The sequence below is a fragment of the Nilaparvata lugens genome, chromosome 2 (assembly GCF_014356525.2).
Source record: "Nilaparvata lugens isolate BPH chromosome 2, ASM1435652v1, whole genome shotgun sequence".
NCBI lineage: Eukaryota > Metazoa > Arthropoda > Insecta > Hemiptera > Delphacidae > Nilaparvata > Nilaparvata lugens.
Window position 1 is genome coordinate 22029905 of NC_052505.1, and position 27567 is coordinate 22057471.

At 34.7% G+C, this 27567-nt stretch overlaps 1 protein-coding gene and 1 non-coding gene across 3 annotated transcripts in view; one reads left to right on the forward strand and one right to left on the reverse strand.

Annotated features, from left to right (window-relative positions):
* Positions 1-480: 480 nt before the first annotated feature.
* Positions 481-27567, forward strand: part of LOC111062867 — a 371950-nt gene continuing 344863 nt past the window's right edge. For both annotated transcript variants that reach the window (XM_039420796.1, XM_039420797.1), the window contains exon 1: positions 481-1020. The gene's annotated coding sequence lies outside the window, so the exon portion shown is untranslated. The remainder of the gene's footprint in view (positions 1021-27567) is intronic.
* Positions 2615-2686, reverse strand: Trnad-guc. The gene has a single exon. It is a non-coding gene; the product is annotated as a tRNA-Asp (tRNA).

A 27567-nucleotide genomic window follows, 5' to 3' on the forward strand; every position in this document is an offset into this window, starting at 1 on the left:
TTGGGCAATAAAAACGTACTTCTACAGGAGTATGTAGGTACTGCTGAAAAGATAATAATTTTTATTACAGTATTCTTTTCGTCTTCCTGGAAAGGGTACTGGAGGTATTCTCAAGATAGCCTGTCATTGAAGTTTCTCCAAGCTATCCTCTCCAGTTTTCAGTAACTACCAGAGAAATCAAATTGATCCCGTCCTGAAGAACCAGTAGGCGCGTCTGTTTATCTTTATCAGTGACCTCCTCAGCTCCTCAGCAAGCTTCAGCATCCATGCCAACGCCAGGCGTCAAGAGAAAGATGCAGAAGAGATTTTAGGCTTTCGGTGGCCGCGTCGAGTGGTTTTTTGGTGGGGAGTTGGCAACATTGCCATGAATCTCGGCCGGTTGTGTTGGTGCGTGCGAGCGTCAGCTGTTTTGTGGTGATGGTGGAAGGGAGGGGGCGGACCGCGCAGTGCGGGCAATGCCATGAGAGGATCCAGCAAGTTCAGACTGGCAGTGGTGGAAGTCCCCTATTCTACTCTATCTTTCACTACTGAGTCCCAGCACAGATGTGTGCGTGAGTAGATAGCCAACTGTTGTTGGTAAACATAACCAAACCGCGGTCGTTTCATTGGATATTCCCACGTTTATCAAACTTCTTCCATATTATTGAGTTTATTAGACTAATTTAAACATAACTGAACTGTTTCTCAATAATATTTGACGTCTTTAAGTTCAGGCTAATCGTGTCGTGTGTTAACCTAATTCCAATCCTCCGGTTTCTGGAAGTTGAACCGACGTGGTTTTGTCGTGTCTCGTGTAGTTGTGTTTCTTTTTCGTTTTGACATTTATTTTCCGTTCTGAATAATTCGCGCGTGAATTTCATGAGTTGACTAACTTTGTTCTTCATTTAGTTATTTGATAATAATTCTGTACATTACCTACTGTGTCTTATACTGTGCTTGTTTCTGGAAACTACTGTATCTAGTCTGTGTTTTTGAATTCTTCGGCTACCGATCGGCTCAAAGACTACCCAATTTTCAAAGGTAATTTTCTTTTATTTAACTCATGACATTTTAATATTATTTTTCTTAAATAATTTAGTTTTTAAGGAATGTAACCGATAAGGTGTCATTAATTTAAATGACTGATAAGCAAGCCATAATCAATAGTCATAGTCAATTTTAATTTAATTAATTATATCATAGAGAAACAATAGCATAAGCATAATAACATAGCATACGTAGCATAATAACTTATGCTATTACTTCTCTATGATTATATTCACTTAGGGTATGACTTTTCAACTTTACTTGAGCTACGAAACTGAAGAGCATTGTTTTCAAATGTATTAGCCGATTAAAATCGAGTGTAAAGTGTAATTATTCATTTTGATTTATTCAAGGAAATAAAATAGAAACAGAAAAATTTATCACCAGCAGGTATAAATAATTAATGAAGCCAAATAATGTGTTAGGTAGAACTCATAAATAGTAAATATAATTAAGTGCTTCAATTGAAAGTATTCAAGCTTAAATAAGGTAGGTATAGTAGAAAATAAACAGTGATTTCAATTGAATAGAAAAGAACAAAACATTATGAGGTCAAGATGAGTGGTACGGTACCGATTAGCCTATTTATCTAAAATGAAATTAATTTTTACAAGAAGAACAGTAAATCTTAAAACAATAAGTTATATAAAATTAATTTTTACAAGAAGAACAGTACGGTATTGATTCATTGATAAATAAAAAAATATGTAACTTATATTACCTAATGTTTTTTTTTTCCATCTATCTCACTAAACTGAGTGATGCCCAGTAAGCTTAAAATGATCGATCATTCACTATGAAATTTTTCCTTGTGACATAGTGGCCAATTTTATTGTATTGTGTTAATTAGAATTGAAGGCTACTGTATAACTATGTAATCGCATTCGGACGTATTGAATGTAACTTATTTTATAGTAGCCTTATCACTATTATTAACTACATTATATGCTCACAAGGAGGAGCCTATGAAATTCATTGAAATCAACCTTAGGGTATACCCCAAGACGTCGTCTGATTGGATATTATTATGGTGGGGGAGGGTGCTTCATTGATAGCCACCCTAGATAGGCTATAGTGACTTCCGTAGTTGAATACCTATACAATGCATTACATCCCATGTATTATGTCTCTTACACACGATTTCATAGGATATGTCAGAAGTCACTTACTTCTCACATGGGACTGAGAGGTGATGGGTGTTCTTAAAATCACCAATATTGTCTTTGGTCCAGTACACTCATTAATTAATCATGTAGACGTAGACTACATCACTGGTAGATTGATTGATTGATTGATTGATTGATTGATTGAGTACTTTATTTATGTAGATTACAATATACTGGCTTATACACTTATATACAATAGCTTACAATACAGCAAAATTATAGATGAATTTACATAATATGGACTAAGAAAATAATTATTGAACTGTATATGATATGAAAAAGTAATTTGTAATATAATAACTATAGATATTATATTGTTATGCATCTACATAAATTGGCGGAGCTTTGGACGTATCAATGTCCATTCTTCGGAAAGAATATTAAAAATATCCTCCCCACTAACTCTCTACCAAAAAAAAATCCTCCCCGGCGGGGAATCGAACCCCGGTCTCCCGCGTGACAGGCGGGGATACTGACCACTATACTACCGAGGATAAAGGATTAGACTGTGACAGATGATACACATTTTTAAATAATTTGAAATAATATTAAAATATGTGTTAATATTAAACGTATTCTTATATATTTTTTCAGTTGAAACTCAGAATAACTTATTTAGGCACCTTTTTCTTTAAATATGTTATCTTGATTCGAATATTGCCTTCAAAAGAACAAAGTGCTTTTATTTATCACATACCCGATACCAGAGATGACAGAAAAACAATATAGTTTTCTTTACTCTCTGCCCATCCTAAAGGTGAGCCTTATTATTGGTATCATAATATTTACCAAAAGGTGTACTGATTTTATGAAACATGATGCACTGGCAACCTAAGCTCTCAAGTACTGGAATATCTTAAATTTATACACTGCGTTTAAGTAAAATCACAGCTACCTCTAATAATATTTCTTATCAGAAATCTAATAATAATAAGATTTCTTATCACAGGTGGCTATGGTAAAATCCATTCAATTTGCAATCAGCTAGTTGTTCGTGACTGGATTCATCATCTAGAATTTTAGGACATCGGTTGAACTGAAATAAACTTTAAAAATAGTTTTGAAAGTGTACTGCACTGTGTTATCAGTAGGTGGGTCTCTTTATATGGGCCAAGAAACTGTTAAAAATGTTCACTGGATGTCAATGCTGACAGCTCCTATCGATACTTCACGAGTAGTACGGTAGGCTATGTACGATTTATTTTATTCAGTTCATTCACCCACGTCTCTCGCCACTTACCTCCATGGAATTATTTACTCATTCAGCAAACGCTTTCAATTACCAATGCAAACAGACGCATACCACTGATTTCACTATTCAGTAGATAGAGCATGACAGAGTTTCCAGTTTCCATTGCATTTTCTCGGGTTGTTACAAATTATGATCATTCAATTCCTTCTTCCTTTTTAATTTATCATAGATGACATATATTTTTAGTCTGAATTACTTATTCATTTCAGTTTTCATCCTGTAGGTAGAGTAGAGGGTTTGTGAATACAACTTTACTACTGGTTGAATAATTGGATTAAATGTCCCTCACTCAAGCTCCTGACAAGTTTGAGGTTGGAATCGGAAATAATTTGCACTGTAGAATGTAGGTCATTGTGTTGTATGCAAGGTACCAATTATTGAAAAGTCAACTTTGACCGGGTCATTAGAATTCTGTCTACTTTCTAATCAATAGCCATCCATGGTGGATTCTAATAAAAAACTGAATCCATGGTGGCGTTTCACTATTCACACTACGACTGGGCCTAGTACCATAGAATTTGACACATTAATTTCTTACTTAGATTGTATTTGACTTTATTGTTTTTACATTGTTCACATTTTCACATTACGTATGGTTGTAACTCTCTATTTTTCCTTACTATAAAATGTTATCTACTTACATCGAAATGAAAAATTGACGGTACAGCAGACATTTTTAACTTTTCCTATAAATAATACTATTTTCATGTTTAGTGATTTGAAAATATTGTTAGTAGGTTTATTCAAGCTCATAGCATTTTATATTTTTATGATATATTCAACTCTCCATGAAATTACACCTTTAATTTGACCACTGCATCCTTAGTGATAATTATTACATTTTTACAAAATTTCACCATATTCTATACTAAATACTATAGCCTATGTTTTTGTCTTGGACTTGTTGCTTGATTTACATAGAAACATTCCGCCACCGTATTTACACTTTTTAATTTCAACGAGTTCTGTAGTATTTCTCTTTTCTGTCGATACTAAAAAAGTGCTATACTAAAAAATTTGCCTGTCAAATATTTATCCAATTAGACACTAAGCTGTTCGCCGACTTCTTCTTCTGCTCCTCCTCTACTAATCTTCACATTCTCTTCCCACTTTACACACCTTTCTAAGTTTCTACTCGCAACTTACAGCCAAAGGCCAAACTAGCTATGAAAACGGTACTTTTCTTCCAAGATTGATACATTCCCTCCATGTCTCTTGCTCAGATATAAATATGAAGAAATTATAAATATTCATCAATTTTTTGAAATGTGATATTTATATCGCTCACCGAGAAAAAAAATTAACGCATTGACAATATGACTAGAAAGGCTGCAAATTACTAATAAACAGACATTACAACTTCTATGTTCTATGTAAGGTAAAAATAGAGTAAGCCCCCAGGGCTGAAGAACTGGCTGTAATCAAATTTCAGGATAGGACAATCCTAAGAGAAGATACCAATAAATGACTACAGTTTAGAATACATGCTACTGATAGTTTCAGTAAAGGATTATCATCAAGTCTAAAAAAGAACTCTGCTTCGCTCGTTTAATAATAATTAACATTTTTCATGATGAGTAATTTTAGGATCTGGAATATAATTGACCGAGCGAAGTGAGGTCTAAGAATCTAGTCGACGGTTTGGCATTTCTCTTAATGTTTAAATGTTTATATGTTTATATGTTGCGCATTTACGGCGAAACGCGGTAATAGATTTTCATGAAATTTGACAGGTATGTTCCTTTTTAAATTGCGCGTCGACGTATATACAGTACAAGGTTTTTGGAAATTTTGCATTTCAAGGATAATATAAAAGGAAAAAGGAGCCTCCTTCATACGCCAATATTAGAATATTACCATAAAAATCAGACTATAGAATTATTCATCATAAATCAGCTGTCTAGTGGACTACAATACTACTCGTTCAAAAACATCGAACATCTTGAAAATGTATCTTTCCATCAACGTTGTAGACAGTTGCAGCCAGACCTGATAACAGCGCTCACACTCACATTCCGGGACGACACGTCACGGTACGATAGGACAGAAAGCTCTATGTTTATTTAGGAATTTTTCTAGACATTTTAAATTGATAAATTATTTATTAATTTTCGAGAAAACATAACAACAGGTCAATGTAACTTACTGAGCGCGAGGTTTACTGTTCACAGAACTACTAGTATTATGAATTACATTCTCCGAAAAATAAAATAAATGATGATTTTTTCAATGTTTTGAGAGACACATATTGTGAAGAAACAATCAAATTAGCTAAAAATGCATAGGATATCATATGTTTGAACAGGCTGTTCAAGTTTTCAATTTTGAACAGTGGATTAAACTGCACAATAATATAGATTATAGAGCCTTGGGTATTGAATATATCCGTATAAAATGACGTCATTGTCATTGCTATAATAGTTGAAGGATGCTGTACACACTACATACACATGCAGTGCATGGCACACATGTGGTGCTGTTCTGTGTTGGCTGTACAAATATAACAGCGCTTTGAATGTTCATTTGGATTCTGTGCTCATCCATAGAGAAAAGATAGCATAATGCCATATTTTTTCTATGGTTCATCAATGTGCTCATATTTTTATGTGAAGAACAATTATTGTCTCGCTGACTTTTTTATTTTTCGATGGGTCAACCCAGTGACGCACCGAGGACTTGAACGGTTTAATACCTCCCAAACCCTTGCGCTTTCTTATTCTTATTTGATAAGTTTCGTTTGCAGGAGTTTCTGTTACACTATAATACTCCCGGTTTTTTCCATTAATTGAAAACTTGTTGAGGGGTTAATTGAAATACTAAAACAATATTTGATTATAGAGTTGAAGAAGAAGAAGCAGAAGAAATCTAGAAGATGAGCTTCGAGAGCCATATTGGAAACTCTGGCCTTCATACTTTTATCTCCTTCAGTTTTACTGTTGTGTGAACAGTTAAAGCGTGGGAAAATGAAGATGCCGTCACTGATAAAAATATTTTAATCTTACGCGTTGATTGTTTACAACATAGCGTGGCTTTATTTTCAATTTTTATTCTATTCTTTTTAATTTCTCTCTTGTTTTAGCTCACAATTTCAAGAATTACTATTCCACTTATTGGTGCTGCAGCTAATCTTGATGATTTTCCTGGCATTATTAATGTTTCGTACCAGTCTGAATGTCAGGAATTGTAGCTGTGTCTTACACTGAGCACCATACCACGGAGTAAATAACACTTCATTGTTATGTATTCTGTGACCATACTCAATTCCAACTTTATCCCACTATGGGTATTAATCCCATTGAATTTCCATTTATTCACTCATTTCTATTTCACTCATTTTTCTATTTCATTGCAATTTATATCAATCTTCGGTAACTGGCTTGTTCGCCTCCTGAATTTTCATATTCCTCTCCTATCAATTGTATCTGTTTCCTTTGCAATACATTCCCATTCCTTGCATGATAATCGTACTTTTTCTATAATTTCCTTTCAACTAATGGTGTTTCTTCTATCTCACACCAAACACCAGTTATTTATAAAATCACTTCACATATATGGGCTACTTTATTTAAATTAATACAATTTTAATTTTAAAATGACCAATGGTCGAAACTAGTCGTTATTTTAAGGTTTTTATTAAAAGGGTACTACAAGTTTTTATATTGTTTTTATTAATTCAATTTTATTTCTATCACACTTTATATTGTGATGATTCCCATTATTTCACTTCATTATTTCTATTTTACTCATTACTACAATGGTCTATTATTGTCTAGTTCGCCTCCTGAATTACCATACTCCTCTTCCATCAATTGTATCCTATCCCCTGTGTAATAGAATGTATTGTCTGTGCAATAGCTCAATCTCCTGTGCTAACTGAATTAAAATCATAGTCAGTGCTCACCCAATGCACTTTATCGGTCTACAGTCAGTGTACACTTTTATTTCTATAAGTGGAGTTTCATGCACGCGAATCTACGACGGCTGCTTGCGGTTGGAAGCACATAGAGTGGCGAATTCAAGGGCAGAGTGCCGGCACTGCTGCGACGTTAATGAAAACGCGTCTAGCATGACGCAGCGTGGCGGCTGTCAAACACCGCTCTGCCAGCAGACCGTGTAACGGCTTGCCTGCAACCGACGACGCTTTTTTCAACGATCATTGTTTCTTATTAGTTGGAGAGGTCGGCTTCTCTATGGAGTGGCTTGCTGCCTGGCAGCCTGGGTGAAGGGGATTTGCACGTATATTATGCTGGGTTCCGGCTTCCTTTTGAGTTCAATATGTCTGGAGGGTTTAAATGTTTTACAGGTGCACACGTTTTATGGCTGTTTAGTCTGGAGCAGTGTGACACGAGGTTTTCTGCTCACAATAACTTGTACACTTCAAGTGTAGAGTCACTGTAATTGGCAGAGTCCACTTCAAGTGTACTAGGGTAGTGTTCCTCGCGTTTATATGTACCATTTTTTTATTTTCCTCAAATCATCTATTTAGATCGTTCAGGGTTACACAACTCCTAGGAAAGTATCACAGTCTAAAGCCCAAAACGGTCCCAATACCAATTTATACAAGATTCAATCAATCCGAATTATTAAATAAAAATACTAAGAAATTGTCAAAAACCACAGATTTATTGATGGAACTCATGATGGAACTTTATGATGGAAACTCAGCTAACTCTGAGAGATTGACAATGGTGTAACAACCGAAACCGGTCTTTCTAAGTATCAATTTTTATTAAATATGAATAATTACCACAATATCAACTTCTTAACTACACATAAAGTGACATTCAGAATTGCACAACTTCTAGAAAAGTACCACAGGCTAAAGCCCAAAACTGTTCAAATTCCAATGTATACAACAGTCCAAATGTTACTAAATTTATTAGGCCTGTATTGGATTGAGCATAAGCTCCAACTGAAGCAGTCTTTGAAAATGTGGCATAGAGGAATGAAGAAATATCATGTTATTTTGGGTATAAAGGTTGTCCCAATTTGATAGGCTGTAAGGATGGCTTTGATACTGTATATGGAAGAATTAATACGATAAGAATGAAAAGGAATTGGATTTTGTCTTATTCAATCAATGAAACATGAATCATAGAAACAAGATCAATACATAAAATACAAATATCTTATCTCACTACACTACAATATTTATTCATATGTAAAAAAAATTATTATCAACGTGTGTTGCTCAATATTGTACATTATTCTCTTCCCTAATTCTTCACTACATATACCTTTGACCTGTGAACCAAACATTGGAATCAATCAATCAATATTACGTCTTAAAAAAGACGAAGAAGGAAATTCTTGTCTTTTTTGTGGTTTTGTACAAATTTTGAGCGTAATTCAAATAGTATATTATTCGTTTATTCCATCACTTGTTTAGCTTCGTTATTTTTGCATATCAGGTTGAGTTCAAGTTCAATTGTTGATAATAAACAAAGATTTCGGTTTTTGACTCGTGAAATTCAATCAAAGTACAGTGAACTGGTGAATTTTATTGTCCACTGTGAACGACACCCTAGAGGAGAAACTGATGGCCAAACCCAAAACCTGTTATTAAAAATGTTACTCTCCCTGTTAGAATATTAATAGCTTCACTTCATTGTCGTTTTGTAGACACGTTTTTTTAGTTGACCTGTCACTTTGTTTAGTCAACTTGACAGAAATTTGATACCCGGTTATGAATAGTGTAGGCCTGTAGGCAATGCTGAGCTGAAGCGGATTCGTCCCTGGTCGCGCTCTATGGCTTCCCGGATTCAACAGCTTTCAACAGAAACGATGTTTCTGAAGGATGATTCTCAGTTGAAAATTGAAGTTGGTCTTTATATTCCGACAAAAATTAGAATGTACTTTCTTTTAGATTAGCGATTAATTCAGAAATGTTACACGTTTGCAATAGGATGAATTGTATTCTTTATTCTACTCGTGATTTTAAATTCAAAATTTATCCTTGAGAGTCCAATTTGTCCACAGATCATTTCTGCTCCACAAAACAGAATTAGAATGCTTCAGACAACCTACATCGATATCTCATAACTCAACTATCATTGAAAAATGAAGTACCAAGTAAAATTATTTTATTAAATAACTCCAAGATCAAGGCAAATGATATAAAAATAATTCAATTATAACTTGCCCACCTAACTTTGCCTTCCCCTCTCAAATGATAATAAAGTTACAGGTAGGAGTCTATTACAAAGCATTGCTCATAGTGAGTAATATTTTTTTATTACGGTATCTGGTTTATTCAGCCTTCAACTATGACTTGTGGCTCACATTATGGAGCTCCACCCTCATTCACTGGAGTAATGTTAGATACCAAATGAACCCACAACCTTCACTCTTGTGATTACTTAACTTATCATCTGATTTTATTAATTGACCGAGCGAAGTGAGGTCTAAGATTCAAGTCTACGGTTTGGCATTTCTCTTAATGTTTATATGTTGCGCATTTACGGTGAAACGCGGTAATAGATTTCCATGAAATTTGACAGGTATGTTCCTTTTTTAATTGCGCGTCGACGTACTTTATATACAAGGTTTTTGGAAATTTTGCATTTCAAGGATAATATAAAAGGAAAAAGGAGCCTCCTTCATACGCCAATATTAGAGTAAAAATCAGACTAAAGAATTATTCATCATAAATCAGCTGAGAAGTGATTACACAGATGTGTAGAGAAGCCAGTCTATTGCTGTATTTCCATAAGGTCTATAGTTTCAATCAGGTACTTGTGGATGAGAATACTGAGTGAGGTCTACTGATCACAGAACTACTAGTGTATGGTGAATGTAGTATAATAAAGTGAAATTATCCCTTACAACTATGTTAATAGCCATCGAAAATATGGAGAAATGCATAAAAACAAGTTTGTGAAATGTGTATTATAAATCATTTCTAGATGATACTAGTAGTTCTGTGAACAGTAGACCTCACGTAGTATTCTCATCCACAAGTACCTGATTGAAACTATAGACCTTATGGAAATACATCAATAGACTGGCTTCTCCACACATCTGTGTAATCACTTATCAGCTGATTTATGATGAATAATTCTATAGTCTGATTTTTACTCTAATATTGGCGTATTAAGGAGGCTCCTTTTTCCTTTTTTATTATCCTTGAAATGCAAAATTTCCAAAAACCTTGTATATACATCAACGCGCAATTAAAAAAGGAACATACCTGTTAAATTTCATGAGAATCTATTACCGCGTTTCGCCGTAAATGCGCAACATATAAACATTTAAACATTAAGAGAAATGCCAAACCGTCAACTTGAATCTTAGACTTCACTTCGCTCGGCCAACTACAAAATAGAAAGAATGGAAAACTAACAACATATTGATAAAATATTGAGTTCAGTTGTGTGGGAGGACTTAGCATTCTCTCTGCCTCACAGCCAATCTCCCAATATATTTGGCAGTAGGGTAGTTGATAGTTTTGTAATAATTTGTTATGGCTACTACGGTGATCAATAATATACGTAAGATGAACTACACTATGATAAAATTGAAGAAAACCTTTATGAAGAAGTGCATTACGAATAATAAAAGTTATTATTAGAATTAATGTAAAGTTTTTTTGATGTTCATTATCATTTTTAAAATGCAAATAAAACTAATTAATAGAAATTTGAAATTTTGGCTTCAAGAAAGGTTACAGGAGTCATGAAATCATTCACTGATTCCAAACCATCAGAAGTGATCATGAGGTAGGTGATTGAAATCAATGCTGATGGTGTCAAAAAGCTTTCACTTAATGGAAAAACCCGAGAGCAAGCAACTCATCTGAATTATTAGATAAGAAACTTATCTCAGTATAATTACATAGAATTACTAGTACCCTTTTTCATCTCATTTTAGTAGTTCTATGTAATTAAAGTTAAAAGTAGCCTTATCTCAATGTATACAGTTCGATATTATTATGAAAATTAACAAAGCACAAGGAGATGGGTGTAACCAGTAACCACTTGTACAATCTCTCCTCAATTTTATCTCGTTTACTGAGTTATTATTTCCGATTCAGATTTTTAGATTCATTGAAAACCAAAATCAGCAATTTTAATCACAACGAATTAGACACGAAGGCCTACCTCAAGCACAACAATTACTTTAAACTGTTCATGATGGAGGATAGATAGTTAGATAGGATTTTACGAACGATAAAGACCTCATTCCAGAAACGGAAGGTTGCAATTAATTAATAAAATAATTACAAAGCACACGAAAGCTGGACAGGTTTGTGTGGAGCTCTCTTTTCATTTAGCGTAGGTGTTAATTAAGACCGATTCTTCTTCTTCTTCTCCGGTCTCCTTTTTCTTCTTTCCTTTCCTCTTCTCTTTCTTTTTCTTCCTGCCAACCAGCTGGAGTCTTGAAACCTAATTTCTCTGGTTGAAGGTCACGCAGCTTACTTATAATTACTGAATTATCACTATATAGTTTTAGATGTAGAGTCCAAATAGAATAGACAGAGGCTTGCATGAGTCTGCTTTTTATTCCTTCTCATCTATTGAACATTGAATATTGAATTGAAAGAACGGAGGAGAGAGAAGACGAAGATTCCTAATCATTTTCAGGTTGAGGTTGATAACAATTAGATGAGGAAGGAGGATGCATGGAAAGGATAAATGTGAAGATTAGAAGAAAGTTCACCTTCGATTTTGTTCATCTACTTATCGTTGATGGTGTAATTCAAAAGCTGAGCTCACAGTTGGATCTACAGCTTTCTATTCTCCTGAACATCGCCTTAGCTTTTAAGACTATTTTATTGATGACTGTAATTACTTAATCGAGTTAGGATAGAGTTGATGATATTAATGGAAGACGAGAGTGAAAGAGAATATGTGAAGAAGTGATGGAGAATGAGACGAAAGTAATGAGTAGAAGAGAGAGTTGAGATGATTTAGAAAATATATTGAGTTGTGATTAACGCTGTGGAAATATCATTTGCCCACATTTCGGAATTCTACAAAATCGACATAGCTCATTAACCTTTCTCATAACATAATACATTATGTATTGCCATCAAAAAATCCAAACCGTCTAAATTTTCAAACCAAGAAATTCTATGTAGTCATATTCACAAATTCTAACGTCAATGAACTTGCATTTTCATTTACAATTCCAAGTAAGACAGCATGATATGTTGAACTGACTTCTAGTAATCTTACACCCGTAAATGCTTGTTTGCATGAACCAATGTCTCAATGTCTAGATAACAAAATTTACAGCTTCTCGTCTTACAGAGTTTTGCGTCAGTCTCTTGGAAACTGAAACTACAGTTATTACTTTTTAGATATATAAATGCTTGCTGATAAGAAATTTTTTCATAATGTTGGTCGATTTTTTGTCCAATAAAACCATAAGTTTTGAAAATTCCATCTAGAAACTTTATTTAGCAATTGAGGAAGTTTTTACCTTAATAATTCTATAGTATATTTTATGTAAGTTCCGACTTTCTTTAAAACGTGTGAGATTGGGAGTACAATGTTTACCAAGTCGGAAGTCACATCAATACATACAAATACATATTTTTGACAATTTCTTAGTCTTTTTCATTCAATATCAATACATAATATTTGATATCACAATATGTCATCAATATTAGAGTATTATAGTAGCCTTAGCCTACTGATTCATTGGTGGAACTATGCCTGAGCTAGTCAGAAGGTGGAAAGTTCTTTGAACTTTGAATACTATCTTCTGAACGAGACCCATTCAAAATTTTCAGTCGTGAATACGTGAATAGTATTGATAGGCAAAGGATGAGAGTATGAGTGGGTAGGGTCAGGTCCCTCACCTTCCAAGTTCACAGGTATTCCGATGCCAAATTCAAATGCCAACTCAACAACTGCCTACCTCGCGCTACCTGCCAGCTATGGTTTTTTACCATTTACCGTTAACTCAGCTCTTCTGCTCCTTCTTCCTCCTTCTTAATATTCTTCATTCTTCTTCTTTTTTATCTTATTCTTTCTCTCCCTCCTACTCTTTCTCCTACTTCTTCTTCTCTATCTTCTTCTCCGCTTGTTTCACTTTTTTCTCTATGCTCTTGAATTTCAATTTGCAACTTGTTCACCTTCTTTGTCTTATTTTCTTCTCCACCGGTCCTCCTTGTTTATAATTCCTTTTCAAATCTTATTATTTAGTTTACCTCCTTATCTTCATTTTTCCGTTCGCCAAATCTTTTTTGTAATTCCCACTTCTATAAATTCTCATTTTCTCTCAATTTCCTTCCTTCTATTTCTTCTTTGCATTCCATTCTGTTCTCATTCACTGTTTTATAACTGTGTGTCTACGCCCATCCATTCATCTCGTTCACCTCTTTCACTGTCTCTCCAAGCTTCATCCATTCTCTCTTATATTTATCTCTCTCTCTATCTCTTTCCCATTTCAACCTTGATCAATACAGCGGCCGTTATAATTTTATATTCCAGTCACGTGGTTTTGTGTCTGAAATAAAAATAAACATTCATTAACTAAGCAGTGGACCACCAGGGAGATCATGAATTTTATAGGCTGTAATGTGATTTTATATAAAGTTATTTGGGAAGAAAATCGTGTGTAGTTTTCTGATTCAACTCAATAAGACTAAGTACAGTTACTTCATGCTCCATACTAAAGTATCATACTCATCTATAGATAACTCAAGTATGCTAACTCATTTGAAGAATAAATATGGGCAGATAAGCTGAATACATGTGTCGATTAAATTCATGTCGTAAGACACTAATGACTTGGGAAATTATGTCATAGACTTCATAGACGTCAATGGGTCTTACTTTCGTTAGTATTTTTGTCAATTTATTTTGAATTTTGAAATTCGTCAAACAGAAGAAAAATGGGTAGGGATAAAAAGCGAAAATACCGTTAAATATAGTAAAAATACTTGTATTATTTGTCTCTGGTAATGATTTATCCATATGAACCATGATGAATTTATTCTCAACAAACTTGAAAGAGTCCTCTTGTTTGATTTATTATTTCATTTTATTCTATCTTTCTCGTTTTGTGAAATTTTAATTCTATTGTATCGGTATGAATGAATGTATTCGGGCCTGTAGTCAATGGATGTATAGTGGTGAAATACTGAATTAATTGATGAATCACGGAATAAAATATTCTTATCACTAGCAACCACATAGTGCAAATTTTACATTATACACTTTATTTATATTATGGCCACTGGTCAGCACAACAGAAAGCGTTTTCAGGTTTTTATCGGCATTTTTGACAAATCAGCGTAAAATAAGCATGTCATAGACCTCGAAATGCGACACTTTTGAATGGGAACAGAGGAAGTTGCAGCTATGCTAATGATGGGGTACATAGTGTCAGATTTCCGGCTGAAGGAAGAGATCACTCATGATGGCAATGAGTGACTAATGACCGCACTCTAGTGGTGGATACCGGAAACACATCTTCGTTCACTGAACCTCGTGTCAGCTGTGCCGTGTTGTGTTGACAGCTGTGTCCTTGCTCGATCTAGGTTACTACTGTCTACTGTACTGGCATTTTCCTCACATCGGAATTATCTCTAGTCTCGGTTCACCAGTGGAATTCTGGCATTGGATTCAGGGGTGTTCTTCTGCTGCATGCAAGTTATTTTACCCATTGAAGTAAAGAAATGATGCTATTTTCTTCAACAATGTATTTTTTTGGAGTGATCCGTGGTCTAGTGGATAGAGAGCTTGCGTAGCAGCATAGAGATCCCGGGTTCGAACCCTCTCACAACCAAAAGTTTTTTAACCAGATCACTCCCGTGTTATCGGATGGGCACGTTAATTGTCTGTCCCGGCTGAAGTATGACAGTCGTAAGGCCCATTGACGGCTCAAATTATATATTCAGGCGGTGGGACCTTCCCGCAAGGGACTCCCCACCAACAAAAGCCATACGAATTTACTTTTTTTTGAAGAAAATTAATATACCATTGAAATATTATAGAAATAATATATACAGTATTGAAGGAAAGATCATTCATTACGATTTATGTAGACTACTATTATTATGATCACCAATATGAGAAGAATTACTTCATTATGTCTTGAGTTGTAGTTTTTTGGCTTCATCATTATCAATATCAAAATCAGCTGTGTACCACTGCTCTCATGGGCTAATATCTTCCTGATGAAAAGAAAAGTTGCATTTCAGTATGTTGCATTTTGCGGATTGTTCATATATTATTTCAGTAGATTAAAACAATATAAACTTAACAATATCATTACAATACCATTATACAATGTAATTTTAATAAAAAACTTAAACTGTAAGTTTACGTTACAGTAAACTTACTGTAACGTAAGTTTTTTACTCTTTGGTTCCTATAGATCACTCTATAGTTTATTCACTTGGCTTGCAGATGGTATTGTTTTAATAGAAACCTTTAGTTACAGTGACTATAATGCAGTGATTTTATTATAGTATCTGTACCTTCAGTGTGTTGAAATGTCACACCGACCTCAATAATTAAGAAAAGGAAAGCTTCACAATGTTGAAAAACATTTATGCTACTCGGAAAAATGAACTGATTGTTCTCTTGAATGGTGGAGTTGGGTCTCAAAGCCTTTGCCCTGTGGCCACCAAAGGTCTTATACTGTGTGGCCCTGCTTTGAAATGTTGAAAATTTCACATTACTTGGTATGAATTGGTTATCCAAATATCGATGCGTTTTGATACATAAAATCTTTTCTTGAGATTTGTTTTTCTTTTTCCTTAACAACGGAATAAAATACAAGAGTCGTTCTCGCTAAAGAGAAAGACTGTGACTTGAAGAATACAAATAGAGGCGTGAATGAAAAAGAACGGAATGATTACATTGAAAATATGGAAAATAAAATATGGTTATCATTTTGCATTCACATGACTATTGAGGCTGTGAAATGTTGTTGGTGTGGCTGACTGTACCGGATCACAGCTTAAATAGAGAAATCTATTCCTATTCAATTTCCTTTCCCAACATTCGCTAGAAAAAATGCATCTGCAACTCGTCCAAATCTATAGATCTCAAAAACACATTTGACTTTCACTCTGCTCAGCAAACTTAAAAAAATATCGACTCATTTTACTTTTGATTCCATTCGGCGCTTCTAAATTCAAGGTAGAACTTTCTACCAAATGTTTTTGTTGATTTTTCCCAAGATTAGTTTCACAGGGTTCATTTCAGATCTTAGATTACACGCCTTATATTTTGAATATCTTTATTGAATTATTAATGGTTTTTTATCCTATCATAGTGACTATCAAGGAAAATTGAAAATCAAATTAGGTATTTGTGAATTCTAACAATGCATATCTTCAGTTTGGAACATCCAATATAAATATGTTCAAACTTAGAAAATAGCGTGATTCTACTACAAAGTCAGAATCATAGTCTTTGTACTCGTAGTTATCCATGGTGATACCGTCTTGTTAATTGTGGTACTTTTGTGGAACTTTTTCAACCATCTGTGTTATCTTAACATCCATTTTCAACAAAACCATGTATTAGTCGAAATTGCCATTAAGAGAACAGGTTCCTGTAGTAGTTTTTCTATGTTGATTGTCATTAAAACTAGTCTCAGAGTCTAACCATTAATTTTCATTTCACTATAAATCTTACACTAAAAAACTATAAAACTTCAGTTCATCCATTGATGGCCCAAGTAGTTCTCAAATTATGAGAGCAGTAAAAATTATATAGTTTGCGTACCCTATCACAAATTGATTTTAAACTAGTTCAAAAGGCTTCCTTCTCTTCAGCCTTTTGGTAAGATCTTCGTTCTGTAGTAGTTGATGGAGTCTCGACTCATGCCGCATGACAAATCGACTTATCTCACTGGACACAAATGGAATGCGTTGATCTCTATGCAAGTCATTGTTATTATTTTAAATAAGTAGATATTGTTTGTTTTTTCATATTGTTTGTAATATTTTTTTCTTTACCATATTATTTGTATTTTTTTGTATTGTTATCTTGTAATAGAGAGTTGAGTGTACGAGAGGGCCGACTGCGCCCTAACTTCGCTCTCTACGAAAATAAAGGCAGTAATTCAATTCAATTCAAGTCATAGTTTATGATGTAGCAAGCAGCGTTGACACCTGTAGTAGTGTTGTTGTGTTGCCTCCTATTTATTACAATTGATTCAACTAAGAAGTATTTGCAGGCTGACTTGGTCTAAGGAGGTGGTAAGGAGCGTTACAAACTTTGGTTTGTTTTGATTTTGATTTTTAATGGTGTTGTGTCTAATTACTTTCCGGTTCGTTATGGGGTACCTCAAGGTTCAATATTGGGCCCAACTTTGTTTATTATATATGTGAATGACATGCCTAGAGTAATTGAACCCTCAGCCAAAGGATATTTGTTTGCTATGCAAATACTCAGAAAACTTTCTATTACATTTCTCTGTAAGTTTTCAATGCATTGCCTGAGAATATAAAAAAATTACCATTAAAAATATTATATTCACTAATAGAGTTAAACGATTTCTGTTGACGAATCCAATTTATGAAATAGAAGAGTTCTATGACGTAGTTGACAATATGCTTGATTAGCAACTAGGTATCCTTATGAGTGAACTAGTCAATATGATTATGTCTTATGAGTGTGTTTTACTTATATTGTTGTGAAAATAAGTATATTTTTATGTTTTATAATCTATTGTAATGACTTCTTGCTTGTAATATTATGATTCAATCTATCATTGACACTTGTAATGCAATTGATGTTCTCAATTAGCTGCTGCAATAAAATATTTTGACTTTTGACTTTGGTCTGCTGGCACCACCGTGTTCAGTGGGTTCGAATCCCGCCGATGGCATGGACGTTTCATTATCTTATGAATTCACCAATGTACTTTCCATCAACCAGGCACAAGCAAACAGCTCATGTGAGCATCATCCGCAATAAAAAATAGAAAAAAATCGTGCAGAATTTTAGTTACGGTATCCCAATAAAAATCATTATGTTTGCAATGATGTCTACATAGACCACACCTGCAAATTACTTGTTTGTTCGTATCCTCAATGTATTACTGAATGAACGAAAATTGTTTCACAAAAATTTTTACCAATACATGGATTATTATCAGTATGCATATTCAGTGGAGGAGTTCAATGAATATTACAAACCTCAAGTTAGAGATTTCAGAGGATAGCACACATTTTCTTGTGGTATAAATTTGACAAATCGATATACCCCTTTTGTAGGAGGTCAGTGGGTGAAATGAAATTAATAAATAGATATGCATACTTCAAATCATGCCAATTCATACGTTATACTAGGATACAAGTAGAGATTGCGCATGAAATCGGTTGGCTGGCACAGAGATTCCAGCGATCACTTTCTTCTCCAAGCTTAGCCATATCCATGCTTCGAGTGTATTTATGTTGGCCAGATAATGTTATCATCGCTATTCGCATGCGTGCCACTTTGGGCTGGCGGAGAGTGTAGCCGACTACTTGTGAAGCCTGCTGGAGCAAAGAAGTTGTGATAATATTGGCTGGAGAGCCGTAAGGTGTTGTTGGAAAGCGAGGACCACTCCAGTGCATGTTGCTAGTCCGCGTTCCAGAGCTCCAGCTCCAGCTCCAGCCTCCAGCGCCCAGCAACAGGTGAAAGTAGCTGTCATTTCTCCAGCGCCTCCTGGGTCAAACGTCTCCAGCTGTATTTATGATCCATGAGCACACTTGTGCTGTAACTCATATGAACCCAACACACAAAATTTGTTGATAGTTTTGTTTCGATGCTAGTTTTGTACGACTAGGTTTTAAATTCTCAATTCCAGAGTGGAAACAATCAATAATATTGTATAATCAATAAAAAAAAATGTTCTCATTAGAAGGATCTCGATAGTTCTTGTAAGATGTGTATCAAACAGATTTTATTCATTAAAAATGTTCTATAAGCATACTTCTTTTGGTAGAAGTACACTGTCATCAGTATGAAGGTTTTCCTCAAATTGATAATATCTAGAGGGATTAAAATATATGTAAACTGTTTCTATTGAAATTGTATTTTTAAACAAATGAATTTCAATTGAAGGAGAAGAACCACACATCGACAGTTTTTCCTTAACTGAGCTTAAGCTCTGTTGATCTGATGTGTGCCGAATTCGAGATTGACATAAAGATAACGAATTGGGCATTTGAAATAGGATTTATTCATATGAATCATAGATTACGTGCATTGATTTTGCATAGTGCACAATATCTGAAAAATATATATTATATCAGACTTGTGATGTGATGATCTTTATTATTGCGAGACCCAATTTAAAGCTTCTTGTGTTATCTGACTTTATGTCACCAACTCAAATGAAGTCGATCAAGTCTTGTTCCAGTTCAATACTACAATATTCTAGCTAGAGTATGATTATAAATTTTGTCAAATTGTTAATTGAACTTGACGTAAATATTGTGTTTTGTGGGTGATTCTAGTGATCGAGAGAAATAAAGTAGTATGTTACCCATTGATACCGGATGTGGACGCCTTCCATTCATCATAATTTATTATTCGATCAGTATTGACCTTGACTCTGCTGACCTTTGTAGAGGTCATGCTTTCCAATCAGTAGGCATACAATAGAGCAGTAGAGAGTAGAGTACCCAGGCCAAGCACCGAATGTCAGAATGCATCGCGTGGGTGTGTCTGTTGTACCTTGACCATCAAAATTGGACATTTTATTTCTATTGATTTTAAAGTTTGGACTTCAGATACAACCATCTTATATTCTATTCAATTATCGAACTTTAATAGAGATCTTCCCATAAAAAAGATAAGGCTGAAAAGTACTTTCTCTCTCAATTTGAGCTCTTCTGGCGTTGGATCTCATAGAATATGGATCGAGGCTTTTTAAAATATTCTGTATGGAATAAAAAATTACCTCATTTATTTCACTAACCCTGAACGAAAGTAGAAGGTGTAATTATTGATTTTTTTAATCCATGGAAGAAAGCAAAACGTCTGTACAGTGGAACCTAGAGTATTTTCACTTCACTAACATATTTCTGTAGAAGAACTATCACTTTTGAAATTTCTATATTCAGTCGTACTCTATATCCATCCTATAGTTGAATTCTATATTCATTGTTATCAGTCGAGCATGAAAAATAATTTTTCTTCATAAAATAAGCATATTTTTACAATGATTACCGTACATTGTGTTCGCATCAATCTATGTAATAATAATAAATAATATCGAGTGACCTGGCTGGCTCAGGTCTGGCGTCAGAGTTTTCAGGTCGCAAGTGATCAATTTCAGGGCCTCTGACATGACCTAAGGACCGCTTTTTAGGCAGCCAGGACTGACGGCTTAACGTATCCATCCGAAACACAGATGTAATTGCACAGATTCAAGACTTATGGTAATAGATAGGAGAAATCAACAATTTAAAGAGAAATTTCAGATTTATCATAACAGTTAATGCAGCTTCTGTTGATCGAATATCAGCTACATTGTAAGCTCAAGTCCAATCGGATAGAATTGCGTCATACATTCATTCTTGCATAGCTTGTGAGTGTACACTGAATAATAGACACTGTTATGAAAAGAATTTGAATTGAGTCTGCCAATAGAATTAGGTGAGGCCGTGATCTCATTCTACAGGTTCACATACACACTAACACAGTACAATTGAATGTATCATGTATGCACAGAGCACAGTACGCCTATATATAAGTTTATTCAATCTACCATTCCACATTCGCGATTTGAAGAGGACATAAATGTGCAACCTCTTGAACAATCATGTTTATCTATTAACAATATCCGAAATGAATTTTGTGTTTACAACTTGTTAGATAGAGATGCTAGTAGTACTAGTTCAGATTTGATGAACATAGTTCATCATGGGTGCATAATATTAACTAAGAAAATAGATTTTTATGTTATTTGCCAACAATGCACAGAGCTTATGAAACTTCACAAATTTTAATTTAAAAAACATCATTCTTTAGTCTTGTCAAAATTGGAAAATATAAAGGGTATTTTAAAGACTATAATCCATCCTCAATGGATGGATTTGATTCCAAATGAATCAAATTTCAAGGGATATAACTTTGGTGTGATGATGCGTCCGTCACCCAAATTGAGAAACTCATCTTCATTATAAAGTTCAATTATTGTATTATAGGATATTTTATTGGGTATCATAATAGCTTTGATTCCATAATCTGACATGAATATTATTGAAAATTGAATAATTTTTACTTTCCTTGCCCTATTACTATAGGTAAGGAAAGTATTGCTTTCCAAAAAAAATTTACTTTCCTTGCCCTATTACCAAAGGTAAGGAAAATATTGCTTTCCAAAAAAAATTAAGGTAACCTAATTTCATGTTTTCTATACGTTTCATTACTTTCCTTGCCCTATTACCATAGGTAAGGAAAGTATTGCTTTCCAAAATATTTAAGGTACCCAAATTTCATGTTTTCTATACGTTTCAAGGTCCCCTGAGTCCAAAAAACATGATTTGTGGATGTGTGTGTGTGTGTGTGTGTGTGTGTGTCTGTGTCTGTGTCTGTGAACACGATAACTCCATTCCTAATTAACCGATTGACTTGAAATTTTAAACTTAAGGTCCTTATACCATGAGGATCCGACATTAAGAAATTCAATAAAATTCAATTCAAAATGGCGGAAAAAATGGCGGATAATGGCTAAAAAACCATATTTTTCACGGTTTTCTCGAAAACGGCTCTAAGGATTTTCTTCAAATTTGTACCCTAGATAGCTATTTATAAGCCCTATCAACTGACATGAGTCTCATTTCTGGGAAAATTGCAGGAGCTCCGTAATATTCCTGAGAAGAATGAATTTTGTTAAATTTCTATCACGACTTTCTCAAAAATGACCTGACCGATTTTTTTCAAATTCATACCCTGTATAGTTATTTATCAGCTCTATTAACTGGCATTAGTCTCCTCCCTGGGAAACTAACAGGGGGTCCACCCCATCCCTGAGAAATTTACTTTGTAACCTCCTTCTCGTGCGTGAGGTAGGTAGGTAGGTAGAGCAGTTTATTCAAAAGAACACATGTCGATATTTTATTTGTAGAACAGCTGTTTTGACAACTTTTTAAAAATCCTCAAATTTCATAATTCAAACAAAGGAAAATGTACTCTGAAAACAATAACAATAGTATAATCATAGTTTTAATTATTTAGCCGCCAATCGGCATAATGTTATTCCCCGAAATTATCCTCTTTTAAGAATGAGGCTTATAGATCAATGAGCAAGGAAAGTTGTGTGTGTACCACACCAGATTTTTTACAATATTTCAATCGTACGGTAAATATAATATTAGGTAGATACGATAACTGAATCTTCTGTTTTGCAAAGCTCCTTCACATCTGAAGGAATCCAATTATTATGAATTCAATCCAATCATGTTTTTAATTCTATCCATGTTTTTAATATTAATTCGATTGTAACAAAAATATAATACATGTTATATCAGTTTGAGTTTGATCAAATAATTGGTTAGTTCAATCTAAACTTAGAAGCCACAACCCCATCTCAAAGAAACAAGTCATAGTGTATATTTCCATAACTGATATGCTTTCAAGCATATGGTAATATACACAGCATGAATGTTCTGTGTAATTTAGCTTCTCGATTTCTACTGGGTAATCAAGTTTGTGATCTTTATGAACCAGTGCTCACATCACGAATATGTAATGTGTGATTAGAATTAGTTTTTTACGCTCTCCATACTCTTTCTTATTATCCATCACTTTCTCACTCTCCATTTTTGAATTGAATGCCTTGATTGATCTATATCTACAAAGAACACGTTTGCAACTGAATAAACTTAATTTTACCTATTCAATCTACCTACTATTTATTGTTTTCATCAATATAGAAATGAAAAAGAGGGTTTGCTTGCTAAATGTTTCTTAGTTTTTATTTTTTATATGTTTGAAACCGCTCCACGAAAAGTCTCCATCATTGAGTGAGTGTTTCCTGCTCACTTGTTCCAAGATTCCATTTCTAACTTTCTTGCGTGAGATTCAGTTCGCAGCCGTGCTAAATGCAGTTCACATTGTTAGCTGTATTGTTGCTACATGAACGCAATTGTTTCCTTTTCCACTGTACTGCCCTTTACAACGTGAACAATTTCCGTTACATCTTATGTTATACAGAAATGAGGACACCTATTCCTTGAACATTGATGCTCAGTGTGCAGGCTTGTAAAAATATTTTCTCTTTGATTTCATTGTCAAGAAAACTCAGCTATATACGAATCTTTTAAAGTTTATTCCAGTTTTAGTTGTAGTTAATGAAACTTATTCTAATTCCACTTACAAATTGGAGAAAACGAAATCAGTTCTTTCTCAGTGTGAACCTTCTAGAACAACCCAAGAATGAATAGAGACATGGAGACATCCACATGAATAATATACCATCATAATTTACGAGTATGTTTATGCCGATAGCTATCATAATTCCAATTGTATTCATTCTCTCTCCATAATCATAATCTGTATTTTATTTTGTTACAGGTGAGGAGAATAGAGAAAATACGTAATAGTCTATCAATCCACTTCTCAAGGTATTACAATACACTACTATATATTTTATAAGTAAGTCATACTTTGTTCGTCATAATGATGTTCATCAAGATGTTCAACCAAGTTACAAGATGATATGCAAGCTAATATTTATTCATCTTGCATTCAATATTCTGACTCTGAATGCAATATTGATATTCCATGACAACTGATTCCATATTTCTTGATTCAATATTATGTTTGAATATGAGAGTTCATAGAATTTAATTAACATTCAATCTATGATAGTCAAATTGGCGGATTTCTTCTTGGTCAATCATAGCTATTTTGAGGTATTATTATGATTATACATTAACTATTGAGAATACTTCTAATGGAGTATGAACTCGCCCTATTCCAACTAAAAACTAGTTAACGCGCCTGTAGAAACTTACAATATTATTATGTACTAGCAATTGCATTGCCATTTACATGAATTTTGATAGTTCACGTTTTCTCTTTTTCAAGTACTAAACCTTCTTATAACGGCCGCCAGGAAATCCTTCCTGCTTCTGGTTGGCTTGCTTAAATGCATTGTTTGAATCTCATTTTCTTCTAAGAGCAGTCTAGCAGTCCTGAAAAAGTGACATTTTTCTGCTCAACTCAATAATTAAGAGTCAACATTTCAATAGAGCTGACATTTTTACAGTTATTTAATTGAATTTCAATATTGTCACTATAGGTGTTATGGTGTTAACACTTTGTTAACACTATTGGAGGAGCCATTCATTCCTGACAGCCTTGGTGCGAAACACTGTCCTATAAATTCACTTTGTAGAGACAGAAAAACATCTTTTACGTTGTAGCCGTTCTCAGATTTAGATTAACATTCAGATAGAAAAACAGTGTGAAAATTCTCAAGCACCATTTGTTCAGAGCTACAAGTAAATTTCCTACATGATTACAGCCGTAATTTTACAGTTATAATAACAACTAAATACTGTTAATTAAGTTCCCTTTTTTATTCAAGCAATTTTCATGTTAATTTCGCCGTTAACAACAAAAATTACAAATTTAGTTTTTTAACCAAATCAAAGAGAATGGCCAAAGGATACTTTTGTTTTGGTGTTCATAAAAAGTTGAATAAGTGTTTCACATATTGTCATAATGAAGATCCAACTTTTTCCTTCATCTTGTTATCTTTTCTCTATGATATTACATTATCTCCATGTTTCAAGGCTCTGTTTGTAGGTAATTTCAATATTCAATTTCTAATTTCAATATTCTGTTTTGAAATATTTGGGGCTTTCAAATGTAAAGAATAATGCTAGTCGGGGAAAAAGTTTCATGATAGTGTGAGGAATAAAGTTGATTCTACTCATTTGTGTTAGTCATATTTTCCGTTACTAGATGAAATGAGAAGACTTATATTATTTTTTTATTAAGATATAATATAATATGTTTTGTAATATGGATAATATAATATTGAATATTTGTAATATATTTGTATCTTCGAATATTTATCTATTTTTCATTTATGTATATATTTGTTCATTTGACATTTATTTATAAATTTATACATTTGATTTTTTATTTTTTTTTTTTTTTTTTTTTTTGCCAAATTCACTTTTTTTGGGAGAAGTGTGATGGAGATGGGTTCACCTCAGGGGAATACGAGCTGTTTACAATGGTGACCTTAACGTCAAGTTGCTGACCATCAGTCTGGCCACCATTGTTGAAAAGGGAGTGGCTTTTTGGTTTGAACTGGTCGTGGTATCTCGTACATCTGCCTTACTGATGTACGCCACGACGTTGAAGCTGTGTCATGAAGTTTTCTTGATGTGAGCTGAATGAAGTCAATCAGTTGGGGAGTGGAGACATATTCATAGAGTAGCCTATTGTTCACTGTGTAGTGAAAGTTGCAGATGGTTCTTATGAGTTTGTTTTGAAGGCCAAATAGTCGTTTTCTATTGGTCTTCGATAGGTATGGGAACCAGACAGGGGCGGCATAGGTCATGTATGCCCTGATGATAGCTGTGAATATGAGCAGCCGAAACTTCAGGGGGAAAGAGGGGGTGATAAAAAGGGGGTATAATTGTCCAAACAGCACACGACTGTGTTGTATTTTCATGTCAATGTGTTGTTTGAAGGTAAGGTTTCTGTCTAGAGTAACACCTAGATACTTGACGGTGGGGGACCATGGCAGGGCGTGGCCATGGATTGTGAGAGTGGGAGGAAGTTTACATTTTCTGGAAAAGGCGACAGCCACGCATTTATTTGCATTATCTCTACCTTCCAGGATGAACACCAGGATGTGAGCAGGTTCAACTGCTCTTGAACATTCCTGGCCGCCCTCTCGAGACTCATGCTGCTGGAGTGGAAAGTGGTATCGTCTGCAAAGAGACTGGTTTGAACTGAAGGTAGAGCTGGCATGTCATTGATGAAAAGGGAGTAGAGAATAGGACCAAGCACAGATCCTTGGGGGACACCTGCTGTTGATGGGGTGAGAGCTGAAGAAGCTATTGAAGAGATGGTACGGATTTGGACTTCAAAATACCTATTAGTAAGGTATGACTTGAAGAGTCTGACTGTTGGGGGTGGAAAGACAGATGAAAGTTTATAGAGGAGTCCATCCAGCCACACAGTGTCGAAGGCTGCTTTGAAGTCTATAAAGACTGCAGCCACGTGCTCTTTCTTGTTGAAAGAGTCTGATAATTGAGAGCAGAATTTCATTAGTTGCAGAGTTGTTGAACAACTCACACGAAATCCAAACTGCTCTGGCCTAATCACACTATCTAGCGTATCTCTGATATGTTTCTCCAGAAACATTTTCTCAAAAAGCTTTGAGAAAAAGCAGGGTATAGAGATGGGCCTGTAGCTGGATGGTAGGGTGGAGCGTTTTCCTGGCTTTAGGAGCAGGAATAATTTGCTCTTTTTCCATTCTGAGGGGAAGTGTTGGGTGTTCAGAATGGAATTGAAAATTACAAGCAGGTGTTGGGCTAGTTCTGGTGGCGCATTGAAGATGGCCTTCCCTGAAATACCATCAAGGCCTGGGGCCTTTTTTGGATTGGTATTTTGAAGTGCGGTTGTTATATCCCCCATTGTAAAGAATGGGAGGTTATTTGGGGTTTGGTCTTGAACTGTTTCTGATACACTGTCGACTATTCTATCAAAGTGGGAGTTGAGCTCTTGACTATGGGGAATGGGTGGGTTTGGAAAGTGAATTTGGAGGTGGGAGGCAAACTCATCCACTTTCTCTTGTTCTGAGAAGATAAGCCCATTTGGGCTCTCAAGTGGTGAGGTTGGGGGTTGTTTCCTGAGAAGTTTTCGGGTAGCTTGCCAGGCTGAGTGGGATGGCAAAGATGTTAGATATTCTTCCCAGGATTGCAAGCGATGGAGTTTAAGAAGTTGAGAGCATTTGTGAGATGCTCTATTGAATGCGTATTTGTCAGCAGGAGCTCGTGTGATCTGCCAACGTTTACGAGTGCTACGACGCTCACTGATAGCTAATTGGATTTCAGTTGGGAGTAGTGAACGTCGTTGGGGTTGGGCTATGGAAGTGTTGTCAGCTAGAGCTGTTTTAATAACTTCCGTGATAGTATCAGTGTGGGCTTCTAAGTCGACAGAGTTTGAATGTGTGCTTGGTAAGGGAGGA